This window comes from Erpetoichthys calabaricus, chromosome 1 (assembly GCF_900747795.2).
Source record: "Erpetoichthys calabaricus chromosome 1, fErpCal1.3, whole genome shotgun sequence".
In the NCBI taxonomy this organism is placed as follows: domain Eukaryota; kingdom Metazoa; phylum Chordata; class Cladistia; order Polypteriformes; family Polypteridae; genus Erpetoichthys; species Erpetoichthys calabaricus.
In genome coordinates, this window is record NC_041394.2 from 281,553,631 (window position 1) to 281,567,837 (window position 14,207).

The 14,207-nt window shown below is 36.8% G+C and overlaps 1 protein-coding gene across 2 annotated transcripts in view; it reads left to right on the forward strand.

Moving 5' to 3' along the window:
- sox5 (SRY-box transcription factor 5) overlaps positions 1-14,207 on the forward strand; it is a 242,290-nt gene that overhangs the window by 35,278 nt on the left and 192,805 nt on the right. The gene's annotated exons all lie outside the window — the stretch shown is intronic.

Below are 14,207 nucleotides of genomic sequence, written 5' to 3' on the forward strand. Positions count from 1 at the left end.
ATCACAGTTTACTCCCAGTATTACCTGCTTAAAATGTATTACCAAAAAATAGACCAAAACCCCATTAATGTAATCTTAATTTTTCATCAGTAGTGATAATACATTTGTTGAGATTCAATAAATAATTATACATTACTAGACTTAGGTTTTGCTTTTTATTTATTCTCAATATTTATCTTTCCTGATCTATTTGTAGCCACTGTATAATTTGAGTACCAACATCTTGTGTGCCCTGTCATCTAGAGGTAAAGTAATTAATGCCTGATAGGTCTTTGTTATAAATATAATGATCACTAGTAAATTACTTAAAACAATCTTTTGGGTGTAGTTAATATATTTAACATTGGATTACAAACTATTTGGCTACATATTAGTGAAATATTATAATTGTACCATTAATGCTATTTTTTTTAAGTGTTGCATGAGTATGTTTATTTAAATTATATTCAAGGCTGAAGAAATGTTGCAAATAGATGTTTTGGGTGTTTTTATTGTTGTATAGCAAGTATTCTTAGAATAGCGTGCTTGTTTCATTGCTTTATCAGTATTTCTGGTAGCTGGTTGTGGACATTGTACTTGTTGAAATGCAATGATGACAGGAGATATATTGGTTTTTTTTTTCTTTGAATGAAGAAGTGTAGCTTTTTATGCAGATATATTGCTTTACCTATCTGTCTGGCTGTCTATTTTCAATCTACCTTTAATTAACAGTCCTTTAATAGGGTGCCAGGGCACATTTACTGTACTTAGCCAGACTGACTCATGCTAGGCCAATTTAGTGTTGTCAGTGCAGCATGCTTTTAGACAGAGGGAAACCCATTTGAACATGAGGAGAACATACAGATTCCACACTGAAGATGCCCTAATCTTCAAGTGGTGTGTACAGGAATCTAGTAAACTATAATAACAATATTTTCTAAACAGGTAAGTGCTTGTTTTTGGAGAAAGACATTTTGAAGTATTGTAGTAAAGGAATCTTGCCCAAAAATCTTTTTAAAAGATTTACAGAAAAAAAACATTAACTGCAAGATATACAAGTGTTTGAGGAGAGTGGAGGTATCAGCAGAATAAAGTTTTAATAAGTATTTTAAGTCCAGCTATGTGCCAGAAAGCTAATACTTGACATGCTAGTTCATTGCAATGATGGAGTTGTGTTGCGCTATAGAGCATATAGTTTAAATTAAAGGTAATGGGTGAATAAGTCCAGTTGTGTTGCCTCCTGAAAAAAGTTACAACTTTCAAAGAAATTCAAATATTACTATTTTTACATGATTTATAAACTATAGGCTGATTTATATGGCATTACTTGAGATTTTCCAGTCTGAAGAACAGTAAAAAAATACTTAGTATAACCTATTCAATGTAGTTAATGAAAAACACAGAACTCTTTACTAATTTAGTGTTTATGGAAATGAGTATGTAAAGTATCATTAAAGTATCATTATTTACCTCAAAATCAGTGATTTTGACTGACTAATTTTAACAGATATTTTCAAAGTCTTACTGCCCCTGTCTGTGATATTTGTATGCCTTAAGAAAATCATCATAGTGCGGTTACCCATGAAAATCACAGTGACATGCTTCAATGACTGATGCCTAGTGGCATTCACTTCTGTGGCAGTGGAAAGTCTAGTAATGGTTCACATTCTAAGTTACATAGGCCTTCTCCAGCTTGTGTGTGTGTATGACAATGTCTATATGGCTCTACACTTTTCTTTTAACACTAGAATTATCAGAGCCAACGAAAAAACTTGTAATTTCGGCCCACCTTAAATCCCTTCGCACCTCTCCATCAGCGTCTTTTGTCTTCGAAATGTGTTGATTAACAGCAAGCAGCCTGCTATACCCCCACCGCCTCAGAACGGGCAAGAAGTTCCCCCAGTTCCTGCCTTGATTGATTATCTGGGAGTGAGCTACCCAGAGTTGTAAGGAGAAATAATTTGATGTGTGTTTTGTGTCTACAACAATCTATGTAAACACATTGTTAAAACAGAAACATTTTTCATTATTTCCCCTTACAATTCTGGGTAGCTCACTCCCAGCTAATCAATCAAGGCAGGAACTGGGAAAACTTCTTGCCCGTTCTGAGGCGGTGGGGGGATGGTATAGCAGGCTGCTTGCTTATCAACACATTTAAAAGACAAAAGACTCAGACAGAGAGGTGCAAAGGGATTTAAGGTGGGCCGGAATTACGAGTTTTTTCATTGGCTCTGGCAATTCTAGTGTTAAACTAACAGCTGAGACACCCAGGTTAAGATAAAGTTTATTGATGATAGCTCTGCCTTTGAAAGTTGCTCCCTAAAGTTTTTATAGAGCTACCTTTAGCACAGTTCTTCTTTCAAAGTTTGTGCTGATACTTGGAGATCTGGACATGCATAACTTTATCTGCAACTGGATACTGATTTTTTTAGCCAGCTTGCACAAGACAAGAACAGTTGCATACAGTGTGTTGTAGGAATGAGGTAACAGATCTAACAAAGTACTCCAATAGTAATAATAGTCTTGTACTGAGCACAGATAGGTAGATAGTTACATTTATATAGAGCTTTTCTAGACATTCAAAGCTTTTTTACATTATAATACAGGCGCCTCTATTCCACCACCAATGTGCAGCATCTATCTGGATGATGTGACAACAGTCATTTTTGTACCAGTACACAAACCACACATTGGCTATTAGGCGGGGAAGGGATGAGAGAGATAGTTAGCCAATTAGGAACAGGGTGTGAGTAGGTGGGCCAGAATGGCCAGGCGTGGTGGGCATTTTAGCCACTGGGATATACCCTACTCTTTTCAAAAGACACCCAGGAATCTTTTATGATTGTAGAGGCTCAGAATTTCGGTTTTACATCTCATCTAAGTTTTGGCACTGGTTTTACGACACAGTAACTGCATCCATTGCATTGGGATCCAAACAAAGAGCACAGGGTAAGCACCCTGCTGGCCTCAAAAACACCTCTTCCAACAGCAACCCCTACTTTTCCTAGATGTTCTACCATGTTACTAGCCAGGTCCAAACATGCTTAGCTTCAGGTGGATTAGCTGCTCAGAGGTACCAAGACCTAGACAAAAGAAGTAAGAGAGTGCCACATGCCACAAGCCAGTAAGCATGAATAGAACAATAAGCAGATCCCAGGTTACAAAATAGTGAGATGAAAAGAGTATTCTTGAATAATTACTATTGAACTATAGAAATGATCCTTTGGAAGGGGTCTTTAAAAAATAGAATCTAACTCACGTTTTAACTGCATGGAACTCCAAACACTGTCAAAAAAGAGTCTGTAACATGATTAATGATTCAAATCATAAATTATTCTCACCTCTGTAGCTGGGCAAACAATATTCTGAAAGTGAAACCTACACCTGCTGGTTAAAAGCTGCTTTTACTTCCAAGTACAGTGTGCTTTGAATACTGAATGCTGGACCTTTCTATATGTTGATTTATGTTATATTATATTATAAAATCTGTGTATATATAACCATTTTATGTTTTTTATTTATTTGTTTGCTTATTTCTTTGTTTGTTTTTTTTCCTGATAACCAGAGATAAACTTGAAGGACTAACAATAGACTTATTACATATTGAAGCTAGTATTCTACCTTTACATTTTTTGTAAAGAGACTATGGCAAACCCAACATTGTTGTGTAAAATATAATATTAAAATTACTTTCAAGACCGGAATCCCCCAGTAATGTGTACTAAGTCCTCTCCTATACTCCCTCTACACCCATGACTGTACGGCCAGGTACAAGTCTAACATTATTGTGAAATTTGCTGTTGATACGACAGTAATGGGTCTCGTTTCTAATGGCAATAAAACTAAATACAGAGAAGAAATCATAGCTGTTACCCACTGGTGTCAGGGAAACTGCCTTTCCCTCAGTTTAGCCAAGACTAAAGAGGTAATAGAGGACTTCAGAAAGCAAGAAGATGTACACTCCCCTCTCACCATCAATGAGAATACTGGAGAGAGAGTGAGCAGTTTTAGGTTCTGTGTTGTACAAAGCACTGAAGACCTAACATGAACACAGAAAAAGTGATGAAGATAACTCAGCAATGCCTTTTTTTATCTTGGGCAGCTGAAGAGGTCTGGCATGAGCCTACACACCCTTAGATAATTTTACTCCTGCACCACTGAATGCATCCTAACTGAATGCATCACTTTCTGGTATGGGAACTGCAATACCATCAACTGCAAAACATTTTAGAGAATAGTGCATTTTGCCCAACAAATCATTGGTGGGGATGTTCCTAACCTCAGCGGCGTGTGAGGAAAGCCAGGAAAATTATCAGTAATCCTAGCCATCCAAGTCACAAATTGTTCTCAGCATTACCTTCAGGCAGACAATACCACAGCATCAGGTCCTGAACCAGCAGGCTCCAGAACAGCTTGTTCCATCAAGCTGTTAGGATGCTGAACTCTGTACAGTGACTGGTACTAACCCTTATCAACACACCATCCCATAACACACACATCCATGCTGGTTATACATTATTTGTGCATTCCATTGTACCACCTCTTTTTTGTGTTGTTAGTATATATTGAATAGAGTACAAATTTAAGTATGTCTAAGTCTTTGCTTATATACTTTTGCACAGTGTGTGATTCGTGAATTCATACATACTGTAAATGTATTATTATGTGTATACACTATTGTGTTAATATTGTCCTACTACTGTGAGCCAAATGCTGTAAGATTTGAGAAACTATAATGCACATTTAAAATTGTAAAAACTTGGAAAGTACATTTTAGTCATTTATTATTTTACATGGAAATATCTCAGAATTTTGCAACTCTTACTTTTTATATGTGGCTTCTTCAAGCTATGATATTCTTACTTTGTTGTGAAATCAGTAATACTATTGTTATACAAGACTGGTTTGGCAAACAGAAATTACTGAGCCAAGTCGATCTAAGGTTAATATGAAAAAAGTAATACAGTAAAACCTTGATTATCCGTCACTCGATTAACTATGTCTCAATTAACCATCAGTTCAAAAAAAAAAAAAAAACATTGCGCACACCAGCGTCTACCTATTACTATAATACTCTGCAAGCTCTGCACATTGGAACAGCTCTCCCTTTTACTAGCACATAAACAGATTAGTAGAGCATCGGAGGTCATGAGGTCGCTGGAAAGGGGTGTGTGGCGCTCACGATATCTATCTTTAGAGATTTGGTGCTTCCTGTCTTGCTATATGGTTATGAGACATGGACGCTATCCAATGACCTGAGATGAAGATTGGACTCCTCTGGTACTGTGTGTCTTCGGAGAATCCTTGGGTACTGCAGGTTTGACTTTGTGTCGAATGAGCGGTTGCTCATGGAGTCCTGAATGAGGCACATTAACTGCATTGTGAGGAAGCATCAGTTATGTTACATCAGCCATATGGCGCGATTCCCCAAGGGAATTTTGGCTCACAGGATCCTCATTATTGAGGACCTGAGTGGCTGGACTAGGCCAAGGGGATGCCAGTGTAACAACTGGCTGCGTTACAAATGGAGGGTCATTTCTGGAGGGTGGGTCTGCCTGGGGGGTTGCCAACCAGAATCCCGAGCTGTTTCGTCGTGTGATGGGTGCAGAAATGCACTATACCAGTGCATGCTCCCCAACTTGACTTCACTTGACTTGTTCTGTTATCTGTCTTTTCTCTTATCTGTCACGGCCTTGGTCCTGACCTCTGACAGATAATCGAGGTTTTGCTGTAGAATCAAAATTTTCCAGTCATAAACATGAATAGTTGGAATGGATATTTTAAGGATATACACAAATATTCCAAAATGATACATTAAGAAATGATATCACAAAATTTTGTTCTTCTTGCTTGTGAAATAATGTCAACCAAAAATATGTAGCTTCCTTTTAGAATATTTGGCATGGTAAATACAAGAAACCAAATAAATTGTTACATTAGAAAAAAGAATCAGGTTTATAAGTGTACATGGATTGGTACTCTAAACAATCTATATATATCATTCACTAAGGCAGCCGACCATGGCAGGCAAGACGCAAGACAGAGCCACGCCCATAATCTAGCAGCCGACCATGGCAGGCAAGACGCAAGACAGAGCCTCACTAAGGCAGCCGACCATGGCAGGCAAGACGCAAGACAGAGCCACGCCCGCCAACTCACAGAGCCCCGCCCACCAACAACTTACTAAGCAGCCGACCATGGCACACAAGATAGAGACCATGGGATACGCACGACAGAGCCACGCCTGCCAACTCACAGAGCCCCGCCCACCAACTCTAAGACCATGGGATACACACGACAGAGCCCCGCCTGCCAACTCTAACCCTCCTCCCACGTCATGGGATATGCACGACAGAGCCCCGCCCGCCAACTCTAACCCTAATCCTTCTGCATCCACCCTCGCTCTCGAGGCATGCACAGTGCCTGCTCATGTGCCAGCACGCAAGACCTCACCAAACACTGCCTCAGTCGCTTTCATCTCTGCTACAGTCTACATGCACCTCTTACCCACGTTTACTTGTCATTGTTCTTTTCAGTTCCGGCTGCGTTTCTATATATAATCCACCAAGTCGCCCGACCCTGGGATACGCACGCATGCAAGACAGAGCCCCGCCCGCCAACTCTAACCCTCCACCCGTGTCATGGGATACACATGACAGAGCCCCTCCCGCCAACTCTAACACTCCTCCCACGTCCATTACCTTCACATTGTTTTCCTTTTATTTCTGATCCCGTTGAACAACAATATGGCGACATCAACTTCCAGTATCTGCCAAAACCAGTGTTCAGTCACGGACAATTGTATGTTGCTCTCTCCAGAGTTCCATCCTTTCATTCACTCACAGTCATATCCTCAAACCCACCCCATTTGGACAACTGTGTCATTCAGGAAGTGTTCACCCATCAATAAATAATTATGTGGTTTATGCTACGCCACGGATTGGCTAGTTACATATATTCTCATAACATGATTTTTCTGTTACTTGTTCTTTATATTGATGTTGTAATTTGTGGAAAAACATAAGTGAAAGAGGTTAACATTTTAAAAAAGAAATCAATTTGGAACCATATACTATCAGCAGTTAACAAGAGTATTTTCACCACAGCAACTTGGAGGAATAAATAAACTGCTTAATTCACCTTGAAAATTTTTTCCTTTTGTCATTGATACGAACATTTTCATGAAATACCCTGTGTCCAGTTTCATGACCATGTGTTACTGTCTTACTAGACAAGTAAAGAGTCTCAGTGAATAAACTGTTGCTTTTCAGCAGAGCACTCCAGGGCTGAAGGCTGATTGGGGGAAGTCTTGATAGTGGTAGTAGTGGTGGCGGGATAGATGGGGAGGGTGAGGGTTGTATTGAAGATAACAATAAGCATTATTGAATGATACTGTGTAGAAAAGAAGGCTGTGCAAGCTCTAGAGACTCCATTAGTGAAGGTTACAGTTAGACATTATGGTTACTGGGTCCACACATTATCTCAGCTCTGTTAAAATGAAATGTGCAAACAAAGGGCCCACAGCATCTTAAGAGACAGAGAGAAAGACATAGAGAGATAGTTTTGGGGGTGGGGGTGGTTGTGGTTGGGGGGGGGGGGGGGGGTGTTTGATAGATAGAGAGACAGAAAGAGAGAGAGAGGAAAGAAGAGAGATAATTCATTGAGCTTTACAGATGTACCCAGCAGAAAATACTTTTTTTTTCTATCTGTTGGCCATTATTTTCCTGTGTTCCTCTCAAAACCTATAAAAGCCAGCGGCAGGTTGTGAAGAAAAATTAATTAAGCTATAATTTAATCATTGTAAGAATGTCATATTCATTTTATCCTCATTTTACATTTTTTTCCACTTCTGATTTCTGAAAGATTGGTAGCAAAATAACAATAATAAAAAAAAAAAACAAAAAGAAAGAAAGTAGTACAGATTAATTAAGAAAGTTCTAGGTGTACAATGGATGCTTTGAAATACTAGTGGTAGATTCAAAATTGCAAAAGCAGGAATCTTTCATTGCAGCAGAAAAATATAATGCTTGAAAAAACTCTTTTTGTCAGATGTATTACTTGCAGGTTCTCAGAGTTAATTGTATTAACTGACATAAATTTATAATTAAATCTGCCAAAGCAAATTTTAAAACTACTATAAAAAAGCACATATTCACTTTTTTCCTTAATGCCACCTCTCTAGGAAAACAGCATAGGTCTTTTCCTTTCAATTTCCGAATAAATTGTTTATTGGTCTTACAGTTTTTTTTGTTTGTTTCTTGATTTACTAGACTGTCTAAGCATTCATAGATCCTGTGGCTCTCAGCCCAGCCTTTTAAGTGCATCTGTCCCTAATCAACTGCTTTTAACTGTTATTTAGAGTGAGTAGGCAGGTAAACACCTTATACTGAAAAATTAATCAACCTGTATATAAGCATGATTTTGCAATTTGGATTATCATCTGTGGTCACTGAAGAGGAGCTACATACCATAGCAGAAATCTGTTGTCTTCTAATTAATAGTCCTAGGCATTATTTTATTCAGTTTTATTGTTTGAAGTTGTATACAAAGGTTTTGTAAAAGTTATTTTTATAGAAATCATTAAGAAACACATATAGTGCTTCTTTAAGGTTGGTGAGCCCCTATGTATTTCTCTAAATATTAGATTTTCACTTCTGAGAGATTGTTTTCTAATCAACATTGATTATTTTACAATATATATTCACAAACTCTGTGTGGTGTTTGTTGCAAGTAATACTTGTGGTAGGAAAATAATCAGGCAAATTAGAATTGACTTAGTTATCCTGGTAAGGATATCTGGGTATTAAAATCACTGAGGACCATGTTTACAGGTCAGTAAGCCAATAATTTGCAGTTGCCCACTTTGTACATGTAAGAAGCCTACTTTGTTTTGTAGTAAATATGCAATTCAGTGTACAGTACAATGTCATAATATATAAAAACCACAGACAACCTCATTTTTTCTTTTAGCCAAAGTGAATGGTCTGTCGGGCACATGATTCCAACTCAAGATGATGGATGTATGAGACAGCAACACTAGCCACTGAGTCACCTTATAGATGTAGATGTTGCTTTTGGGGTAATTTTGAAGAATAAGAAAACTCAGTACATCACATAAACCCCTGCTCTTTGGTATTAAATTCTAATCTAATAGCAATATCATGGTTACACCTGGAATAGGTTATTAATTGAAAACAGTCATGTAATGTTGCACACAGGGATATTTTTAATACATTTATTTTTAAATAAATAAAGACACATTTGCATGTTTTTCACGTATTTCAGTTATTTTTATTAAAATTGGACTTTATATAAAATATTGATAGATATGAAAAGTGTTCTGAAAGTTTATGTATAATGACGGTGACAAAGATTTAAGGTTGCTGTTTTTCTTTTGTTAAGTTTGAGGGAACATAAACTCAAAGTGACTCTTGAACACTGTAAATAAGGCTTAAATGGCCACTTTAAGGGATTATCATAAGATCATTAGGTTAGGTTAATTGATGATTCCAGATTTACCCTTTGCTTTTATAAGTGGGCCCTGGTGCAGTATCCATAATTATTTCCTGCCATGCTCCCTTGTTACCAGGTTAGTCTCCAATTCCCATAACCCTGAGATTAAACAATTTTGTGAATATTATGTTATATAATCATATTATTTTGTACAATGCAGCACTTCAGTTTATATAAATAAATATTTAAGTACCTGAGTGAAGGTAAGTTAAATAACCTGATCAGGGTTGTAAATTTGCTTGCATGAAGTAACAGATACCACTGCAACCTTGTGCTTACCTATTCTCAATTTCTAAACATGAAAGCAAAATATTTACACACTTCCTGTGTGCTTATCAGGTCTTAATTAATTGTTCCTCTTGAATGAAATACAATACTTTTAACTCTCTTCTCACTCCTACCTCTAGCAAAAACTCTAAAATTCTCAATGTGTTAAAGAGCCACTGTAGCCTCAAAGTGTCTGGATATTAACCAGCATAATGCATAGGGAGGGAGACGTTTTTTTTGTATTTTCCATCTCAAGTGTCTGTGTGAGATTAATCTTGTGGTCTGTGGTGGCATTCAACATTTTGGACTTACTACAATGTTGATTGACAACTCTACATTTTTTTTGGTTTAAATGATTGAGGGTAGAAAACTGATTTTTAAGAACAGATAGATAGATAGATAGATAGATAGATAGATAGATAGATAGATAGATAGATAGATAGATATTAGGCAAAATCAACATTAAATCAAATAGCTAATCTTCATTACTTTTTCATTTCAACAGACATCACAGTAGATGAGCCACTCTGAGCAGAAACATCTGCTTTTTTCAAATGCTGCAGTTGACACTGCATTATTTGTGTGCACACAGATTTAAATCCATATCAGTATAGTAGCAATACTCACCTCATTGACAACACAAACATAAAAATTGTTTGCACAAGTCCCTGTGTAGAAATGAGTGAATACTAGGTGCTGGGAAAACACCATGCCAAGCAAATCAGTTCTTCATTCCAAGGTTTTCTTAATTGTTTTGAGTCATTGTGCTCCAGTGTTACCGATTTGGTGGTTAGTTCTTCACAACTCATAGATTGCATTGGCCACATCTGACCTCCTGTAGTGAATTATGTCTTTAGAAGTTGTTCTGTTATTGTCTGAGCTTAGTTGAAAGGAATAAAACTTCAACAGTTGTAAAGGGTATAAAGACTTCCAAGGATAAAGTTTGTGTGTGTGAATTTTAAATATATTTTCTTTTTTTAATTCATATGGTGCATTTCGTGATAAAGAATATTTTAGAATGTAGGTAAACTATTTGTATATTTCTATAATTGTAACTTAATTTTTCATAAAGTATGGTACATTTGAACAGAACAACAGTATTTTTTTTACATACTTGTATTGGTGTCATACATTAAGACCTCCTCATAAAAGAGGAATCTTTAAATCAGGCAATCTGTATTGGAGAATTTATGTTTAACTGGTCCATTGGATTACATTTTTGTTTTTATTGAGTTTATGTTAATGTTCATAAGATTCTTAACCAGGGTACTCTTATAAAAATGAGTCAAGGTCCTATTATCTTTGTTTCTGATTTCAAAGGATATGTGTCAGATGATGATTGACATTTAAGAGATACTTGTATGTGTTTGATGTAGTGTGCCTTGTTTATTATTTTTAATGTTCAGAGTGGACCTAACAGACCTGAATGTTATTGGTGCATGTCCTCAGCCACCTATGCTTAATGTATTCAGACCTCTATGTGTCCCTTATAATGTGTCACTTTCCTACTATGTTAAGATTGTCCTACACTGAAAATTCTTTGATCTGATTAATAGTTAAAATAAATACATACATACATACATACATACATACATACATACATAAGTAAGCCACTTTCAGCAGTGGGAGTATGGGCCATTAGCATATTAACTAGAACTGTAGCATAATTAAATATTATTTATTTTAATTATTAAAAAGAAGTAAAATATATTGCATGTTTGTCAAATCCATTCAAGTTTTCTATTGATTTTCATAGTTTAAAAAATGCCCAGCTTGTCATCCATTAAACTTTTTATTGGCTGTTGTGCCATGCCACCTGCTCTTCAGTAAAGCTATTATCCATCTGAAGCTAAGCATGTTTGAGCCTAGCCATTGCTTGGATGGGAGACCATCTAGGAAATCTTTGATTGCTGATGGAAGAGGTGTTGGTGAGGCGAGCAAGGGGTGCTTACCCTGAATCCTGTATGTTGATCCCATGCTGTACCAGGGACATTGTGCTGTAAAAAGTGGCACCTTCCTTTGGATGACACGTAAACATAAGGTTCTGACTCATCCCTGGACATCTTTTCAAAAGAGCTGGGTGTACCTCAATTTCCTGGCTAAATTGTTCACCACGGCCAGGTCATTCTGTTCCCAATCATCCCTTGTTTCTTATGGTTAAAAATCTTTCTCACCCCTTCACCACCTAATAGCTAATGTGTGGTGAGCATTCTGATGCAAGAATGGCTGCCATCTCATCATCCAGGTGGATGCTGCACATTGGTGGTTGTTGAAGTAGCTCCTCATTGTCTATTGAGTAGGTTGAAAAAGTGATATATAAATGTAATTAAGTCATTAAATTGACTAATTCAAGGACTAATAAATAATGGTTATCAGCATAGCTTTAAAAAGTATTTAGTGCAGCACTCATTTCTTTCCTCTCCTAAGAGTGTTAGCCTGCTTAAAAGTTTGGTCAGGGTCTTAACTGATTTTGCTTTTTTAAAATGTAATTATGTCTCTTTGCATCAATTACCTGATACTATTATCTACAGTAAATGTTGCAGTGTATAGGGTGTTTTTTAAGAGATAATATAAATCCACTAGTGTTTTATAGTTTATATCACAATGCTTTTTCCAGTGTTAGGTATGACAGATTGCATTTGTGGCTTCCTTTTCCTCACTATTGCTTTGGCATCAGAGGTTGACTAATCCATTTCTTAAACTCAAGTCTCAATCATTCATCCATCCATTTTCTAAACACAGAGGGTGCAGGAGCTGGAGGGAACATATTCAAATAAGGATAGAATCATTGCTAGACTGGATACCAGCATATTGCTATTTCACATATTTGTCATATGTGTACTTGTGCTTTGTTAATTTAGAGTCACCACTTAAAGTAACATTTTCTTTGGAATGGTGGCAATTTTTTTTTTGGTTTTTACTGATATTGTATGCTTATATAATGTTTCCTCTGTTTGGCTTTTAAATCAAACTTAGAGGCTATTAGGTTGGCATTCTATATTCAGGATTTAGTTACATTGGTTTTGTTTCATTTTTGCTAAATTGACCAATTATGTATAATTTTAATGTTAACAGGAGTGATGTTTTTTATCTGTGCTATTTAAGGCAGGTTGAAATCTTAATAATCAACATAGATCTCAGTGTTAATGTTTACAGTGCACCATGCACCAGAGAGGACAGAGCCGACTATACTTCCTTAGAAGGTTGGCGTCTTTCAACATCTGCAATAAGATGCTGCAGATGTTCTATCAGACGTTGTGGCGAGCACCTTCTTATACGCGGTAATGTGCTTGGGAGGCAGCATAAAGAAGAGGGATGCCTCACGCCTGGACAAGCTGGTGAGGAAGGCAGGCTTTATTGTAGGCAAAGAGTTGCGGACAGTTTGACATCCGTGGCAGAGCAACGGGCGCTGAGCAGGCTCCTGTCAATCATGGAGAATCCACTGCATCCACTAAACAGTATCATCTCCAGATAGAGGAGCAGCTTCAGCGACAGACTGCTGTCAATGTCCTGCTCCACTGACAGACTGAGGAGATTGTTCCTCCACACTATGCAACTCTTCAATTCCACCCAGGGAGTAAACGTTAACATTATGCAAAGTTATTTTCTGTTATACCTGCATTTTTATCACTCTTTAATTTAATATTATTTTTTTATCAGTATGCTGCTGCTGGAGTATGTGAATTTCCCCTTGGGATTAATAAAGTATCTATCTATCTATCTATCTATCTATCTATCTATCTATCTATCTATCTATCTATCTGTCTGTCTGTCTGTCTGTCTGTCTGTCTGTCTGTCTGTCTGTCTGTCTGTCTGTCTGTCTGTCTGTCTATGCAATGCATACATCTCTGTTATATGCCATTTCATATGGGATTCACAAAAACAATGTTAATGTTTGTGATGTGCCTGTTGGAATGACAGAGACATAGCATCTGGACAAACACACAGACAGACACACAAATACTTATCCACGGACAGACCCACAAACTTTTATCCTTTTATACAGGTGGAAGATTTGGTATCACGTTTGATTTGAATTTTTCTAGTCTGTCTCCTAATGACAAACTTTCCACAGCTGGAGTTAAAAGACTGAGAGTAAAAGAAATTCAAAGCAGCATCTAAAAACACGCAGAATGTCTTACAGAATTGTAGAAAAACTATGCATTCTTTTTATCAATTTATATTTTTCTTACTTATTTAAATAATTTATTGAGAGTAAAATTCAGTAAAAAAAGACATTTTAACACAATATTTTAAGGTGTGGAAAAAAATAAATGTAACAAAGTATGGTGCAGTATTAAGAAACTGAAGTAATGTCTTTAAGGAAGAATACATATAAAATGCATTTTTGTGGAGTTCTTTCTCAAAAATAAAACTATTCAAGCTGCATTTTACAAAATTAGAAATAACCAAGCAATTTGTTTAGCGCAGTAATGTATTTCTCAAGT